The sequence below is a fragment of the Salmo salar genome, chromosome ssa12, assembly GCF_905237065.1.
Source record: "Salmo salar chromosome ssa12, Ssal_v3.1, whole genome shotgun sequence".
In the NCBI taxonomy this organism is placed as follows: Eukaryota; Metazoa; Chordata; class Actinopteri; order Salmoniformes; family Salmonidae; genus Salmo; species Salmo salar.
The window spans coordinates 2042501-2059658 of NC_059453.1; positions in this window are offsets into that span (position 1 = coordinate 2042501).

Sequence of the window (17158 nt, forward strand, 5' to 3'; positions counted from 1 at the left end):
GGTGTAGTGAGGGTCCAGGGTCTAAGTTTGGTATCAGTGGTGTAGTGAAGGTCCAGGGTATCAGTGGAGTAGTGAGGGTCCAGGGTTTCAGTTTGGTATAAGTGGAGTAGTGAGGGTCCAGGGTATTAGTGGAGTAGTGAGGGTCCAGTGTATCAGTGGTTTAGTGAGGGTCCAGGGTCTAAGTTTGGTATAAATGAATTAGTGAGTGTTCAGGGTATCAGTTTGGTATCAGTGGAGTAGTGACGGTCCAGGGTATCAGTGGAGTAGTGAGGGTCCAGATTATCAGTGGAGTAGTGAGGGTCCAGGGTATCAGTGGAGTAGTGAGGGTCCAGGGTATCAGTGGAGTAGTGAGGGTCCATTGTATCAGTGGAGTAGTTAGGGTCCAGAGTATCAGTGGAGAAGTGAGGGTCCAGGGTATCAGTGGAGTAGTGAGGGTCCAGGGTATCAGTGGAGTAGTGAGGGTCCAGGGTATCAGTGGAGTAGTGAGGGTCCAGGGTATCAGTGGAGTAGTGAGGGTCCAGGGTATCAGTGGAGTAGTGAGGGTCCAGGGTATCAGTTTGGTATCAGTGGAGTAGTGAGGGTGCAGGGTATCAGTGGAGTAGTGAGGGTCCAGGGTATCAGTGGAGTAGTGAGGGTCCAGGGTATCAGTGGAGAAGTGAGGGTCCAGGGTATCAGTGGAGTAGTGAGGGTCCAGGGTATCAGTTTGGTATCAGTGGAGTAGTGAGGGTCCAGGGTATCAGTGGTGTAGTGAGGGTCCAGGGTCTAAGTTTGGTATCAGTGGTGTAGTGAGGGTCCAGGGTATCAGTGGAGTAGTGAGGGTCCAGGGTTTCAGTTTGGTATAAGTGGAGTAGTGAGTGTCCAGGGTATCAGTGGATTAGTGAGGGTCCAGGGTATCAGTGGTGTAGTGAGGGTCCAGGGTCTAAGTTTGGTATCAGTGGTGTAGTGAGGGTCCAGGGTATCAGTGGAGTAGTTAGGGTCCAGGGTATCAGTTTGGTATCAGTGGAGTAGTGAGGGTACAGGGTATCAGTGGAGTAGTGAGGGTCCAGGTTATCAGTGGAGTAGTGAGGGTCCAGGGTATCAGTGGAGTAGTGAGGGTCCAGGGTATCAGTGGAGTAGTGAGGGTCCAGGGTATCAGTGGAGTAGTGAGGGTCCAGGGTATCAGTGGAGTAGTGAGGGTCCAGGGTATCAGTGGAATAGTGAGGGTCCAGTGTTTCAGTTTGGTATCAGTGGAGTAGTGAGGGTCCAGGGTATCAGTGGAGTAGTGAGGGTCCAGGGTATCAGTGGAGTAGTGAGGGTCCAGGGTATCAGTGGAGTAGTGAGGGTCCGGGTATCAGTGGAGTAGTGAGGGTCCAGGGTATCAGTGGAGTAGTGAGGATCCAGGCTATCAGTGGAGTAGTGAGGATCCAGGCTATCAGTGGAGTAGAGAGGGTCCATGCTATCAGTGGAGTAGTGAGAGTCCAGGGTATCAGTTTGGTATCAGTGGAGTAGTGAGGGTCCAGGGTATCAGTGCAGTAGTGTTGGTCCTGGGTATCAGTGGAGTAGTATTGGTCCAGGGTCTCAGTGGAGTAGTGACGGTCCAGGGTCTCAGTGGAGTAGTGAGGGTTCAGGGTCTCAGTGGAGTAGTGAGGGTCCAGGGTCTCAGTGGAGTAGTGAGGGTCCAGGGTCTCAGTGGAGTAGTGAGGGTCCAGGGTCTCAGTGGAGTAGTGAGGGTCCAGGGTCTCAGTGGACAAGTGAGGGTCCAGGGTATCAGTGGAGTAGTGAGGGTCCAGGGTATCAGTGGAGTAGTGAGGGTCCAGGTTATCAGTGGAGTAGTGAGGGTCCAGGGTATCAGTGGAGTAGTGAGGGTCCAGGGTATCAGTGGAGTAGTGAGGGTCCATTGTATCAGTGGAGTAGTTAGGGTCCAGAGTATCAGTGGAGAAGTGAGGGTCCAGGGTATCAGTGGAGTAGTGAGGGTCCAGGGTATCAGTGGAGTAGTGAGGGTCCAGGGTATCAGTGGAGTAGTGAGGGTCCAGGGTATCAGTTTGGTATCAGTGGAGTAGTGAGGGTGCAGGGTATCAGTGGAGTAGTGAGGGTCCAGGGTATCAGTGGAGTAGTGAGGGTCCAGTGTATCAGTGGAGTAGTGAGGGTCCAGGGTATCAGTGGAGTAGTGAGGGTCCAGGGTATCAGTTTGGTATCAGTGGAGTAGTGAGGGTGCAGGGTATCAGTGGAGTAGTGAGGGTCCAGGGTCTCAGTGGACAAGTGAGGGTCCAGGGTATCAGTGGAGTAGTGAGGGTCCAGGGTATCAGTGGAGTAGTGAGGGTCCAGGGTATCAGTGGAGTAGTGAGGGTCCAGGGTATCAGTGGAGTAGTGAGGGTCCAGGGTCTCAGTGGAGTAGTGAGGGTCCAGGGTCTCAGTGGAGTAGTGAGGGTCCAGGGTCTCAGTGGAGTAGTGAGGGTCCAGGGTATAAGTGGAGTAGTGAGGGTCCATTGTATAATTGGAGTAGTGAGGGTCCAGGGTATCAGTGGAGTAGTGAGGGTCCAGGGTATCCGTTTGGTATCAGTGGAGTAGTGAGGGTTCAGGGTATCAGTGGTGTAGTGAGGGTCCATTTTATCAGTGGAGTAGTGAGGGTCCAGAGTATCAGTGGAGAAGTGAGGGTCCAGTGTATCAGTTTGGTATCAGTGGAGTAGTGAGGGTCCAGGGTATCAGTGGTGTAGCGACGGTCCAGGGTCTAAGTTTGGTATCAGTGGTGTAGTGAGGGTCCAGGGTATCAGTGGAGTAGTGAGGGTCCAGGGTATGAGTTTGGTATCAGTGGAGTAGTGAGGGTCCAGGGTATCAGTGGAGTAGTGAGGGTCCAGGGTATCAGTTTGGTATCAGTGGAGTAGTGATGGTCCAGGGTATCAGTTTGGTATCAGTGGAGTAGTGAGGGTCCATTGTATCAGTGGAGTAGTTAGGGTCCAGAGTATCAGTGGAGAAGTGAGGGTCCAGGGTATCAGTGGAGTAGTGAGGGTCCAGGGTATCAGTGGAGTAGTGAGGGTCCAGGGTATCAGTGGAGTAGTGAGGGTCCAGGGTATCAGTGGAGTAGTGAGGGTCCAGGGTATCATTTTGGTATCAGTGGAGTAGTGAGGGTGCAGGGTATCAGTGGAGTAGTGAGGGTCCAGGGTATCAGTGGAGTAGTGAGGGTCCAGGGTATCAGTGGAGAAGTGAGGGTCCAGGGTATCAGTGGAGTAGTGAGGGTCCAGGGTATCAGTTTGGTATCAGTGGAGTAGTGAGGGTCCAGGGTATCAGTGGTGTAGTGAGGGTCCAGGGTCTAAGTTTGGTATCAGTGGTGTAGTGAGGGTCCAGGGTATCAGTGGAGTAGTGAGGGTCCAGGGTTTCAGTTTGGTATAAGTGGAGTAGTGAGTGTCCAGGGTATCAGTGGAGTAGTGAGGGTCCAGGGTATCAGTGGTGTAGTGAGGGTCCAGGGTCTAAGTTTGGTATCAGTGGTGTAGTGAGGGTCCAGGGTATCAGTGGAGTAGTTAGGGTCCAGGGTATCAGTTTGGTATCAGTGGAGTAGTGAGGGTCCAGGGTATCAGTGGAGTAGTGAGGGTGCAGGTTATCAGTGGAGTAGTGAGGGTCCAGGGTATCAGTGGAGTAGTGAGGGTCCAGGGTATCAGTGGAGTAGTGAGGGTCCAGGGTATCAGTGGAGTAGTGAGGGTCCAGGGTATCAGTGGAGTAGTGAGGGTCCAGGGTATCAGTGGAATAGTGAGGGTCCATTGTTTCAGTTTGGTATCAGTGGAGTAGTGAGGGTCCAGGGTATCAGTGGAGTAGTGAGGGTCCAGGGTATCAGTGGAGTAGTGAGGGTCCAGGGTATCAGTGGAGTAGTGAGGGTCCAGGGTATCAGTGGAGTAGTGAGGGTCCAGGGTATCAGTGGAGTAGTGAGGATCCAGGCTATCAGTGGAGTAGTGAGGATCCAGGCTATCAGTGGAGTAGAGAGGGTCCATGCTATCAGTGGAGTAGTGAGAGTCCAGGGTATCAGTTTGGTATCAGTGGAGTAGTGAGGGTCCAGGGTATCAGTGCAGTAGTGTTGGTCCTGGGTATCAGTGGAGTAGTATTGGTCCAGGGTCTCAGTGGAGTAGTGAGGGTCCAGGGTCTCAGTGGAGTAGTGAGGGTTCAGGGTCTCAGTGGAGTAGTGAGGGTCCAGGGTCTCAGTGGAGTAGTGAGGGTCCAGGGTCTCAGTGGAGTAGTGAGGGTCCAGGGTCTCAGTGGAGTAGTGAGGGTCCAGGGTATCAGTGGAGTAGTGAGGGTCCAGGGAATCAGTGGAGTAGTGAGGGTCCAGGGTCTCAGTGGAGTAGTGAGGGTCCAGGGTCTCAGTGGAGTAGTGAGGGTCCAGGGTCTCAGTGGAGTAGTGAGGGTCCAGGGTATAAGTGGAGTAGTGAGGGTCCATTGTATCATTGGAGTAGTGAGGGTCCAGGGTATCAGTGGAGTAGTGGAGTAGTGAGGGTCCAGGGTATCCGTTTGGTATCAGTGGAGTAGTGAGGGTCCAGGGTCTCAGTGGAGTAGTGAGGGTCCAGGGAATCAGTGGAGTAGTGAGGGTCCAGGGTCTCAGTGGAGTAGTGAGGGTCCAGGGTCTCAGTGGAGTAGTGAGGGTCCAGGGTCTCAGTGGAGTAGTGAGGGTCCAGGGTATAAGTGGAGTAGTGAGGGTCCATTGTATCATTGGAGTAGTGAGGGTCCAGGGTATCAGTGGAGTAGTGGAGTAGTGAGGGTCCAGGGTATCCGTTTGGTATCAGTGGAGTAGTGAGGGTCCAGGGTATCAGTGGTGTAGTGAGGGTCCATTTTATCAGTGGAGTAGTGAGGGTCCAGAGTATCAGTGGAGAAGTGAGGGTCCAGTGTATCAGTTTGGTATCAGTGGAGTAGTGAGGGTCCAGGGTATCAGTGGTGTAGTGACGGTCCAGGGTCTAAGTTTGGTATCAGTGGTGTAGTGAGGGTCCAGGGTATCAGTGGAGTAGTGAGGGTCCAGGGTATGAGTTTGGTATCAGTGGAGTAGTGAGGGTCCAGGGTATCAGTGGAGTAGTGAGGGTCCAGGGTATCAGTTTGGTATCAGTGGAGTAGTGATGGTCCAGGGTATCAGTTTGGTATCAGTGGAGTAGTGAGGGTCCAGGGTCTCAGTGGAGTAGTGATGGTCCAGGGTCTCAGTGGAGTAGTGAGGGTCCAGGGTCTCAGTGGAGTAGTGAGGGTCCAGTGTCTCAGTGGAGTAGTGAGGGTCCAGGGTATCAGTGGCGTAGTGAGGGTCCAGGGTATGAGTTTGGTATCAGTGGAGTAGTGAGGGTCCAGGGTCTCAGTGGACAAGTGAGGGTCCATTTTATCAGTGGAGTAGTGAGGGTCCAGAGTATCAGTGGAGAAGTGAGGGTCCAGTGTATCAGTTTGGTATCAGTGGAGTAGTGAGGGTCCAGGGTATCAGTGGTGTAGTGACGGTCCAGGGTCTAAGTTTGGTATCAGTGGTGTAGTGAGGGTCCAGGGTATCAGTGGAGTAGTGAGGGTCCAGGGTATGAGTTTGGTATCAGTGGAGTAGTGAGGGTCCAGGGTATCAGTGGAGTAGTGAGGGTCCAGGGTATCAGTTTGGTATCAGTGGAGTAGTGATGGTCCAGGGTATCAGTTTGGTATCAGTGGAGTAGTGAGGGTCCAGGGTCTCAGTGGAGTAGTGATGGTCCAGGGTCTCAGTGGAGTAGTGAGGGTCCAGGGTCTCAGTTGAGTAGTGAGGGTCCAGTGTCTCAGTGGAGTAGTGAGGGTCCAGGGTATCAGTGGCGTAGTGAGGGTCCAGGGTATGAGTTTGGTATCAGTGGAGTAGTGAGGGTCCAGGGTATCAGTTTGGTATCAGTGGAGTAGTGAGGGTCCAGGGTATCAGTGGAGTAGTGAGGGTCCAGGGTATTAGTGGAGTAGTGAGGGTCCAGGGTCTAATTTTGGTATCAGTGGTGTAGTGAGGGTCCAGGGTATCAGTGGAGTAGTGAGGGTCCAGGGTATGAGTTTGGTATCAGTGGAGTAGTGAGGGTCCAGGGTATCAGTTTGGTATCAGTGGATAAGTGAGGGTCCAGGGTATCAGTGGAGTAGTGAGGGTCCAGGGTATCAGTTTGATATCAGTGGAGTAGTGAGGGTCCAGGTTATCAGTGCAGTAGTGTTGGTCCTGGGTATCAGTGGAGTAGTGTTGGTCCAGGGTATCAGTGGAGTAGTGAGGGTCCAGGGTCTAAGTTTGGTATCAGTGGTGTAGTGAGGGTCCAGGGTATCAGTGGAGTAGTGAGGGTCCAGTGTTTCAGTTTGGTATATGTGGAGTAGTGAGGGTCCAGGGTATCAGTGGAGTAGTGAGGGTCCAGGGTATCAGTGCAGAAGTGTTGGTCCTGGGTATCAGTGGAGTAGTGTTGGTCCAGGGTATCAGTGGAGTAGTGAGGGTCCAGGGTCTAAGTTTGGTATCAGTGGTGTAGTGAGGGTCCAGGGTATCAGTGGAGTAGTGAGGGTCCAGTGTTTCAGTTTGGTATATGTGGAGTAGTGAGGGTCCAGGGTATCAGTGGAGTAGTGAGGGTCCAGGGTATCAGTTTGGTATCAGTGGAGTAGTGACGGTCCAGGGTATCAGTGGTGTAGTGAGGGTCCAGGGTCTAAGTTTGGTATCATTGGTGTAGAGAGGGTCCAGGATATCAGTGGAGTAGTGAGGGTCCAGGGTTTCAGTTTGGTATAAGTGGAGTAGTGAGGGTCCAGGGTATCAGTGGAGTAGTGAGGGTCCAGGGTATCAGTGGTTTAGTGAGGGTCCAGGGTCTAAGTTTGGTATAAATGGAGTAGTGAGTGTCCAGGGTATCAGTGGAGTAGTGAGGGTCCAGGGTATCAGTGGAGTAGTGAGGGTCCAGGATCTCAGTGGAGTAGTGAGGGTCCAGGGTATCAGTGGAGTAGTGAGGGTCCAGGGTCTCAGTGGAGTAGTGAAGGTCCAGTGTATCAGTGGAGTAGTGAGGGTCCAGAGTATCAGTGGAGTAGTGAGGGTCCATTGTATCAGTGGGGAAGTGAGGGTCCAGGGTATCAATGGAGTAGTGAGGGTCCAGGGTATCAGTGGAGTAGTGAGGGTCCAGGGTATCAGTGGAGTAGTGAGGGTCCAGGGTATCAGTGGAGTAGTGAGGGTCCAGGGTATCAGTTTGGTATCAGTGGAGTAGTGAGGGTCCAGGGTATCAGTGGAGTAGTGAGGGTCCAGGGTATCAGTGGAGTAGTGAGGGTCCAGGGTATCAGTGGAGTAGTGAGGGTCCAGGGTATCAGTGGAGTAGTGAGGGTCCAGGGTATCAGTTTGGTATCAGTGGAGTAGTGAGGGTCCAGGGTATCAGTGGTGTAGTGAGGGTCCAGGGTCTAAGTTTGGTATCAGTGGTGTAGTGAGGGTCTTGGGTATCAGTGTAGTAGTGAGGGTCCCGGGTTTCAGTTTGGTATAAGTGGAGTAGTGAGTGTCCAGGGTATCAGTGGAGTAGTGAGGGTCCAGGGTATCAGTGGTTTAGTGAGGGTCCAGGGTCTAAGTTTGGTATAAATGAATTACTGAGTGTCCAGGGTATCAGTTTGGTATCAGTGGAGTAGTGAGGGTCCAGGTTATCAGTGCAGTAGTGTTGGTCCTGGGTATCAGTGGAGTAGTGTTGGTCCAGGGTATCAGTGGAGTAGTGAGGGTCCAGGGTCTAAGTTTGGTATCAGTGGTGTAGTGAGGGTCCAGGGTATCAGTGGAGTAGTGAGGGTCCAGTGTTTCAGTTTGGTATATGTGGAGTAGTGAGGGTCCAGGGTCTCAGTGGAGTAGTGAGGGTCCAGGGTATCAGTGGAGTAGTGAGGGTCCAGGGTCTCAGTGGAGTAGTGAAGGTCCAGGGTATCAGTGGAGTAGTGAGGGTCCAGGGTATCAGTGGAGTAGTGAGGGTCCATTGTATCAGTGGGGAAGTGAGGGTCCAGGGTATCAATGGAGTAGTGAGGGTCCAGGGTATCAGTGGAGTAGTGAGGGTCCAGGGTATCAGTGGAGTAGTGAGGGTCCAGGGTATCAGTGGACTAGTGAGGGTCCAGGGTATCAGTTTGGTATCAGTGGAGTAGTGAGGGTCCAGGGTATCAGTGGAGTAGTCAGGGTCCAGGGTATCAGTGGAGTAGTGAGGGTCCAGGGTATCAGTGGAGTAGTGAGGGTCCAGGGTATCAGTGGAGTAGTGAGGGTCCAGGGTATCAGTTTGGTATCAGTGGAGTAGTGAGGGTCCAGGGTATCAGTGGTGTAGTGAGGGTCCAGGGTCTAAGTTTGGTATCAGTGGTGTAGTGAGGGTCCAGGGTATCAGTGGAGTAGTGAGGGTCCAGGGTTTCAGTTTGGTATAAGTGGAGTAGTGAGTGTCCAGGGTATCAGTGGAGTAGTGAGGGTCCAGGGTATCAGTGGTTTAGTGAGGGTCCAGGGTCTAAGTTTGGTATAAATGAATTAGTGAGTGTCCAGGGTATCAGTTTGGTATCAGTGGAGTAGTGAGGGTCCAGGGTATCAGTGGATTAGTGAGGGTCCAGGTTATCAGTGGAGTAGTGAGGGTCCAGGGTATCAGTGGAGTAGTGAGGGTCCAGGGTATCAGTGGAGTAGTGAGGGTCCAGGGTATCAGTGGAGTAGTGAGGGTCCAGGGTATCAGTGGAGTAGTGAGGGTCCAGGGTATCAGTGGAATAGTGAGGGTCCAGTGTTTCAGTTTGGTATCAGTGGAGTAGTGAGGGTCCAGGGTATCAGTGGAGTAGTGAGGGTCCAGGGTATCAGTGGAGTAGTGAGGGTCCACGGTATCAGTGGAGTAGTGAGGGTCCAGGGTATCAGTGGAGTAGTCAGGGTCCAGGGTATCAGTGGAGTAGTGAGGATCCAGGCTATCAGTGGAGTAGTGAGGATCCAGGCTATCAGTGGAGTAGAGAGGGTCCATGCTATCAGTGGAGTAGTGAGAGTCCAGGGTATCAGTTTGGTATCAGTGGAGTAGTGAGGGTCCAGGGTATCAGTGCAGTAGTGTTGGTCCTGGGTATCAGTGGAGTAGTATTGGTCCAGGGTCTCAGTGGAGTAGTGAGGGTCCAGGGTCTCAGTGGAGTAGTGAGGGTTCAGGGTCTCAGTGGAGTAGTGAGGGTCCAGGGTCTCAGTGGAGTAGTGAGGGTCCAGGGTCTCAGTGGAGTAGTGAGGGTCCAGGGTCTCAGTGGAGTAGTGAGGGTCCAGGGTCTCAGTGGACAAGTGAGGGTCCAGGGTATCAGTGGAGTAGTGAGGGTCCAGGGTATCAGTGGAGTAGTGAGGGTCCAGGGTATCAGTGGAGTAGTGAGGGTCCAGGGTATCAGTGGAGTAGTGAGGGTCCAGGGTCTCAGTGGAGTAGTGAGGGTCCAGGGTCTCAGTGGAGTAGTGAGGGTCCAGGGTCTCAGTGGAGTAGTGAGGGTCCAGGGTATAAGTGAAGTAGTGAGGGTCCATTGTATCATTGGAGTAGTGAGGGTCCAGGGTATCAGTGGAGTAGTGAGGGTCCAGGGTATCCGTTTGGTATCAGTGGAGTAGTGAGGGTCCAGGGTATCAGTGGTGTAGTGAGGGTCCATTTTATCAGTGGAGTAGTGAGGGTCCAGAGTATCAGTGGAGAAGTGAGGGTCCAGTGTATCAGTTTGGTATCAGTGGAGTAGTGAGGGTCCAGGGTATCAGTGGTGTAGTGACGGTCCAGGGTCTAAGTTTGGTATCAGTGGAGTAGTGAGGGTCCAGGGTATCAGTGCAGTAGTGTTGGTCCTGGGTATCAGTGGAGTAGTGTTGGTCCAGGGTATCAGTGGAGTAGTGAGGGTCCAGGGTCTAAGTTTGGTATCAGTGGTGTAGTGAGGGTCCAGGGTATCAGTGGAGTAGTGAGGGTCCAGGGTCTAAGTTTGGTATCATTGGTGTAGAGAGGGTCCAGGATATCAGTGGAGTAGTGAGGGTCCAGGGTTTCAGTTTGGTATAAGTGGAGTAGTGAGGGTCCAGGGTATCAGTGGAGTAGTGAGGGTCCAGGGTATCAGTGGTTTAGTGAGGGTCCAGGGTCTAACTTTGGTATAAATGGAGTAGTGAGTGTCCAGGGTATCAGTGGAGTAGTGAGGGTCCAGGGTATCAGTGGAGTAGTGAGGGTCCAGGGTCTCAGTGGAGTAGTGAGGGTCCAGAGTATCAGTGGAGTAGTGAGGGTCCAGGGTCTCAGTGGAGTAGTGAAGGTCCAGGGTATCAGTGGAGTAGTGAGGGTCCAGGGTATCAGTGGAGTAGTGAGGGTCCAGGGTATCAGTGGAGTAGTGAGGGTCCAGGGTATCAGTGGATTAATGAGGGTCCAGGTTTTCAGTTTGGTATCAGTGGAGTAGTGAGGGTCCAGGGTATCAGTGGAGTAGTGAGTGTCCCGGGTATCAGTGGAGTAGTGAGGGTCCAGGGTATCAGTGGAGTAGTGAGGGTTCAGGGTATCAGTGGAGTAGTGAGGGTCCAGGGTATCAGTGGTGTAGTGAGGGTCCAGGGTATCAGTTTGGTATCAGTGGAGTAGTGAGGGTCCAGGGTATCAGTGGAGTAGTGAGGGTCCAGTGTATCAGTTTGGTATCAATGGAGTAGTGAGGGTCCAGGGTACCAGTTTGGTATCAGTGGAGTAGTGAGGGTCCAGGGTATCATTTTGGTATCAATGGAGTAGTGAGGGTCCAGGGTATCAGTTTGGTATCAGTGGAGTAGTGAGGGTCAAGGTCCAGGGTATCAGTGGAGTAGTGAGGGTCCAGGGTATCAGTGGAGTAGTGAGGGTTCAGGGTATCAGTGGAGTAGTGAGGTTCCAGGGTGTCAGTGGAGTAGTGAGGGTCCAGGGTATCAGTGGAGTAGTGAGGGTCCAGGGTATCAGTGAAGTAGTGAGGGTCCAGGGTATCAGTGTTGTAGTGAGGGTCCAGGGTCTAAGTTTGGTATAAGTGGAGTAGTGAGGGTCCAAGGTATCAGTTTGGAATCAGTGGAGTAGTGAGGGTCCAGGGTATCAGTGGAGTAGTGAGGGTCCAGGGTCTCAGTGGAGTAGTGAGGGTCCAGGGTCTCAGTGGAGTAGTGAGAGTCCAGGGTATCAGTGGAGTAGTGAGGGTCCAGGGTATCAGTGGAGTAGTGAGGGTCCAGGGTATCAGTTTGGTGTCAGTGGAGTAGTGAGGGTCCAGGCTATCAGTGGAGTGGTGAGGGTCCAGGGTATCAGTGGAGTAGTGAGGGTCCAGGGTATCAGTGGAGTAGTGAGGGTCCAGGGTATCAGTGGAGTAGTGAGGGACCAGGGTATCAGTGGAGTAGTGAGGGTCCAGGGTATCAGTGGAGTAGTGAGGGTCCAGGGTATCAGTGGAGTAGTGAGGCTCCAGAGTATCAGTGGAGTAGTGAGGGTCCAGGGTATCAGTGGAGTAGTGAGGGTCCAGGGTATCAGTGGAGTAGTGAGGGTCCAGGGTATCAGTGGAGTAGTGAGGGTCCAGGGTATCAGTGGATTAATGAGGGTCCAGGGTTTCAGTTTGGTATCAGTGGAGTAGTGAGGGTCCAGGGTATCAGTGGAGTAGTGAGGGTCCCGGGTATCAGTGGAGTAGTGAGGGTCCAGGGTATCAGTGGAGTAGTGAGGGTTCAGGGTATCAGTGGAGTAGTGAGGGTCCAGGGTATCAGTGGTGTAGTGAGGGTCCAGGGTATCAGTTTGGTATCAGTGGAGTAGTGAGGGTCCAGGGTATCAGTGGAGTAGTAAGGGTCCAGGGTATCAGTGGAGTATTGAGGGTCCAGGGTATCAGTGGAGTAGTGAGGGACCAGGGTATCAGTTTGGTATCAGTGGAGTAGTGAGGGTCCAGGGTATCAGTGGAGTTGTGAGGGTCCCGGGTATCAGTGGAGTAGGGAAGGACCAGGGTATCAATGGAGTAGGGAGGGTCCAGGGTATCAGTGGAGTAGTGAGGGTCCAGGGTATCAGTGGAGTAGTGAGGGTCCAGAGTATCAGTGGAGTAGTGAGGGTCCAGGGTATCAGTGGAGTAGTGAGGGTCCAGGGTATCAGTGGAGTAGTGAGGGTCCAGGGTATCAGTGGAGTAGTGAGGGTCCAGGGTATCAGTGGATTAATGAGGGTCCAGGGTTTCAGTTTGGTATCAGTGGAGTAGTGAGGGTCCAGGGTATCAGTGGAGTAGTGAGGGTCCCGGGTATCAGTGGAGTAGTGAGGGTCCAGGGTATCAGTGGAGTAGTGAGGGTCCAGGGTCTCAGTTTGGTTTCAGTGGAGTATTGAGGGTCCAGGCTATCAGTGGAGTAGTGATGGTCCAGGGTATCAGTGGAGTAGTGAGGGTCCAGGGTATCAGTGGAGTAGTGAGGGTCCAGGGTATCAGTGGAGTAGTGAGGGTCCAGGGTATCAGTGGAGTAGTGAGGGTCCAGGGTATCAGTTTGGTGTCAGTGGAGTAGTGAGGGTCCAGGCTATCAGTGGAGTAGTGAGGGTCCAGGGTATCAGTGGAGTAGTGAGGGTCCAGGGTATCAGTGGAGTAGTGAGGGTCCAGGGTATCAGTGGAGTAGTGAGGGACCAGGGTATCAGTGGAGTAGTGAGGGTCCAGGGTATCAGTGGAGTAGTGAGGGTCCAGGGTATCATTGGAGTAGTGAGGGTCCAGGGTATCAGTGGAGTAGTGAGGGTCCAGGGTCTCAGTGGAGTAGTGAGGGTCCAAGTTCTCAGTTTGGTATCAGTGGAGTTGTGAGGGTCCATGGTATCAGTGGAGTAGTGAGGGTCCAGGGTCTCAGTTTGGTATCAGTGGAGTTGTGAGGGTCCAGGGTATCAGTGGAGTAGTGAGGGTCCAGGGTCTCAGTTTGGTATCAGTGGAGTAGTGAGGGTCCAGGGTATCAGTGGAGTAGTGAGGGTCCAGGGTATCAGTGGAGTAGTGAGGGTCCAGAGTATCAGTGGAGTAGTGAGGGTCCAGGGTATCAGTGGAGTAGTGAGGGTCCAGGGTATCAGTGGAGTAGTGAGGGTCCAGGGTATCAGTGGAGTAGTGAGGGTCCAGGGTATCAGTGGATTAATGAGGGTCCAGGGTTTCAGTTTGGTATCAGTGGAGTAGTGAGGGTCCAGGGTATCAGTGGAGTAGTGAGGGTCCCGGGTATCAGTGGAGTAGTGAGGGTCCAGGGTATCAGTGGAGTAGTGAGGGTTCAGGGTATCAGTGGAGTAGTGAGGGTCCAGGGTATCAGTGGTGTAGTGAGGGTCCAGGGTATCAGTTTGGTATCAGTGGAGTAGTGAGGGTCCAGGGTATCAGTGGAGTAGTAAGGGTCCAGGGTATCAGTGGAGTATTGAGTGTCCAGGGTATCAGTGGAGTAGTGAGGGACCAGGGTATCAGTTTGGTATCAGTGGAGTAGTGAGGGTCCAGGGTATCAGTGGAGTTGTGAGGGTCCCGGGTATCAGTGGAGTAGGGAAGGACCAGGGTATCAGTGGAGTAGGGAGGGTCCAGGGTTTCAGTTTGGTATCAGTGGAGTAGTGAGGGTCCAGGGTATCAGTGGAGTAGTGAGGGTCCAGGGTATCAGTGGAGTAGTGAGGGTCCAGAGTATCAGTGGAGTAGTGAGGGTCCAGGGTATCAGTGGAGTAGTGAGGGTCCAGGGTATCAGTGGAGTAGTGAGGGTCCAGGGTATCAGTGGAGTAGTGAGGGTCCAGAGTATCAGTGGAGTAGTGAGGGTCCAGGGTATCAGTGGAGTAGTGAGGGTCCAGGGTATCAGTGGATTAGTGAGGGTTCAGGGTATCAGTGGAGTAGTGAGGGTCCAGGGTATCAGTGGTGTAGTGAGGGTCCAGGGTATCAGTTTGGTATCAGTGGAGTAGTGAGGGTCCAGGGTATCAGTGGAGTAGTGAGGGTCCAGTGTATCAGTTTGGTATCAATGGAGTAGTGAGGGTCCAGGGTACCAATTTGGTATCAGTGGAGTAGTGAGGGTCCAGGGTATCATTTTGGTATCAATGGAGTAGTGAGGGTCCAGGGTATCAGTTTGGTATCAGTGGAGTAGTGAGGGTCAAGGTCCAGGGTATCAGTGGAGTAGTGAGGGTCCAGGGTATCAGTGGAGTAGTGAGGGTTCAGGGTATCAGTGGAGTAGTGAGGTTCCAGGGTGTCAGTGGAGTAGTGAGGGTCCAGGGTATCAGTGGAGTAGTGAGGGTCCAGGGTATCAGTGAAGTAGTGAGGGTCCAGGGTATCAGTGTTGTAGTGAGGGTCCAGGGTCTAAGTTTGGTATAAGTGGAGTAGTGAGGGTCCAAGGTATCAGTTTGGAATCAGTGGAGTAGTGAGGGTCCAGGGTATCAGTGGAGTAGTGAGGGTCCAGGGTCTCAGTGGAGTAGTGAGGGTCCAGGGTCTCAGTGGAGTAGTGAGAGTCCAGGGTATCAGTGGAGTAGTGAGGGTCCAGGGTATCAGTGGAGTAGTGAGGGTCCAGGGTATCAGTTTGGTGTCAGTGGAGTAGTGAGGGTCCAGGCTATCAGTGGAGTGGTGAGGGTCCAGGGTATCAGTGGAGTAGTGAGGGTCCAGGGTATCAGTGGAGTAGTGAGGGTCCAGGGTATCAGTGGAGTAGTGAGGGACCAGGGTATCAGTGGAGTAGTGAGGGTCCAGGGTATCAGTGGAGTAGTGAGGGTCCAGGGTATCAGTGGAGTAGTGAGGCTCCAGAGTATCAGTGGAGTAGTGAGGGTCCAGGGTATCAGTGGAGTAGTGAGGGTCCAGGGTATCAGTGGAGTAGTGAGGGTCCAGGGTATCAGTGGCGTAGTGAGGGTCCAGGGTATCAGTGGATTAATGAGGGTCCAGGGTTTCAGTTTGGTATCAGTGGAGTAGTGAGGGTCCAGGGTATCAGTGGAGTAGTGAGGGTCCCGGGTATCAGTGGAGTAGTGAGGGTCCAGGGTATCAGTGGAGTAGTGAGGGTTCAGGGTATCAGTGGAGTAGTGAGGGTCCAGGGTATCAGTGGTGTAGTGAGGGTCCAGGGTATCAGTTTGGTATCAGTGGAGTAGTGAGGGTCCAGGGTATCAGTGGAGTAGTAAGGGTCCAGGGTATCAGTGGAGTATTGAGGGTCCAGGGTATCAGTGGAGTAGTGAGGGACCAGGGTATCAGTTTGGTATCAGTGGAGTAGTGAGGGTCCAGGGTATCAGTGGAGTTGTGAGGGTCCCGGGTATCAGTGGAGTAGGGAAGGACCAGGGTATCAATGGAGTAGGGAGGGTCCAGGGTATCAGTGGAGTAGTGAGGGTCCAGGGTATCAGTGGAGTAGTGAGGGTCCAGAGTATCAGTGGAGTAGTGAGGGTCCAGGGTATCAGTGGAGTAGTGAGGGTCCAGGGTATCAGTGGAGTAGTGAGGGTCCAGGGTATCAGTGGAGTAGTGAGGGTCCAGGGTATCAGTGGATTAATGAGGGTCCAGGGTTTCAGTTTGGTATCAGTGGAGTAGTGAGGGTCCAGGGTATCAGTGGAGTAGTGAGGGTCCCGGGTATCAGTGGAGTAGTGAGGGTCCAGGGTATCAGTGGAGTAGTGAGGGTCCAGGGTCTCAGTTTGGTTTCAGTGGAGTATTGAGGGTCCAGGCTATCAGTGGAGTAGTGATGGTCCAGGGTATCAGTGGAGTAGTGAGGGTCCAGGGTATCAGTGGAGTAGTGAGGGTCCAGGGTATCAGTGGAGTAGTGAGGGTCCAGGGTATCAGTTTGGTGTCAGTGGAGTAGTGAGGGTCCAGGCTATCAGTGGAGTAGTGAGGGTCCAGGGTATCAGTGGAGTAGTGAGGGTCCAGGGTATCAGTGGAGTAGTGAGGGTCCAGGGTATCAGTGGAGTAGTGAGGGACCAGGGTATCAGTGGAGTAGTGAGGGTCCAGGGTATCAGTGGAGTAGTGAGGGTCCAGGGTATCAGTGGAGTAGTGAGGGTCCAGGGTATCATTGGAGTAGTGAGGGTCCAGGGTATCAGTGGAGTAGTGAGGGTCCAGGGTCTCAGTGGAGTAGTGAGGGTCCAAGTTCTCAGTTTGGTATCAGTGGAGTTGTGAGGGTCCATGGTATCAGTGGAGTAGTGAGGGTCCAGGGTCTCAGTTTGGTATCAGTGGAGTTGTGAGGGTCCAGGGTATCAGTGGAGTAGTGAGGGTCCAGGGTCTCAGTTTGGTATCAGTGGAGTAGTGAGGGTCCAGGGTATCAGTGGAGTAGTGAGGGTCCAGGGTATCAGTGGAGTAGTGAGGGTCCAGAGTATCAGTGGAGTAGTGAGGGTCCAGGGTATCAGTGGAGTAGTGAGGGTCCAGGGTATCAGTGGAGTAGTGAGGGTCCAGGGTATCAGTGGAGTAGTGAGGGTCCAGGGTATCAGTGGATTAATGAGGGTCCAGGGTTTCAGTTTGGTATCAGTGGAGTAGTGAGGGTCCAGGGTATCAGTGGAGTAGTGAGGGTCCCGGGTATCAGTGGAGTAGTGAGGGTCCAGGGTATCAGTGGAGTAGTGAGGGTTCAGGGTATCAGTGGAGTAGTGAGGGTCCAGGGTATCAGTGGTGTAGTGAGGGTCCAGGGTATCAGTTTGGTATCAGTGGAGTAGTGAGGGTCCAGGGTATCAGTGGAGTAGTAAGGGTCCAGGGTATCAGTGGAGTATTGAGTGTCCAGGGTATCAGTGGAGTAGTGAGGGACCAGGGTATCAGTTTGGTATCAGTGGAGTAGTGAGGGTCCAGGGTATCAGTGGAGTTGTGAGGGTCCCGGGTATCAGTGGAGTAGGGAAGGACCAGGGTATCAGTGGAGTAGGGAGGGTCCAGGGTTTCAGTTTGGTATCAGTGGAGTAGTGAGGGTCCAGGGTATCAGTGGAGTAGTGAGGGTCCAGGGTATCAGTGGAGTAGTGAGGGTCCAGAGTATCAGTGGAGTAGTGAGGGTCCAGGGTATCAGTGGAGTAGTGAGGGTCCAGGGTATCAGTGGAGTAGTGAGGGTCCAGAGTATCAGTGGAGTAGTGAGGGTCCAGGGTATCAGTGGAGTAGTGAGGGTCCAGGGTATCAGTGGAGTAGTGAGGGTTCAGGGTATCAGTGGAGTAGTGAGGGTCCAGGGTATCAGTGGTGTAGTGAGGGTCCAGGGTATCAGTTTGGTATCAGTGGAGTAGTGAGGGTCCAGGGTATCAGTGGAGTAGTGAGGGTCCAGTGTATCAGTTTGGTATCAATGGAGTAGTGAGGGTCCAGGGTACCAGTTTGGTATCAGTGGAGTAGTGAGGGTCCAGGGTATCATTTTGGTATCAATGGAGTAGTGAGGGTCCAGGGTATCAGTTTGGTATCAGTGGAGTAGTGAGGGTCAAGGTCCAGGGTATCA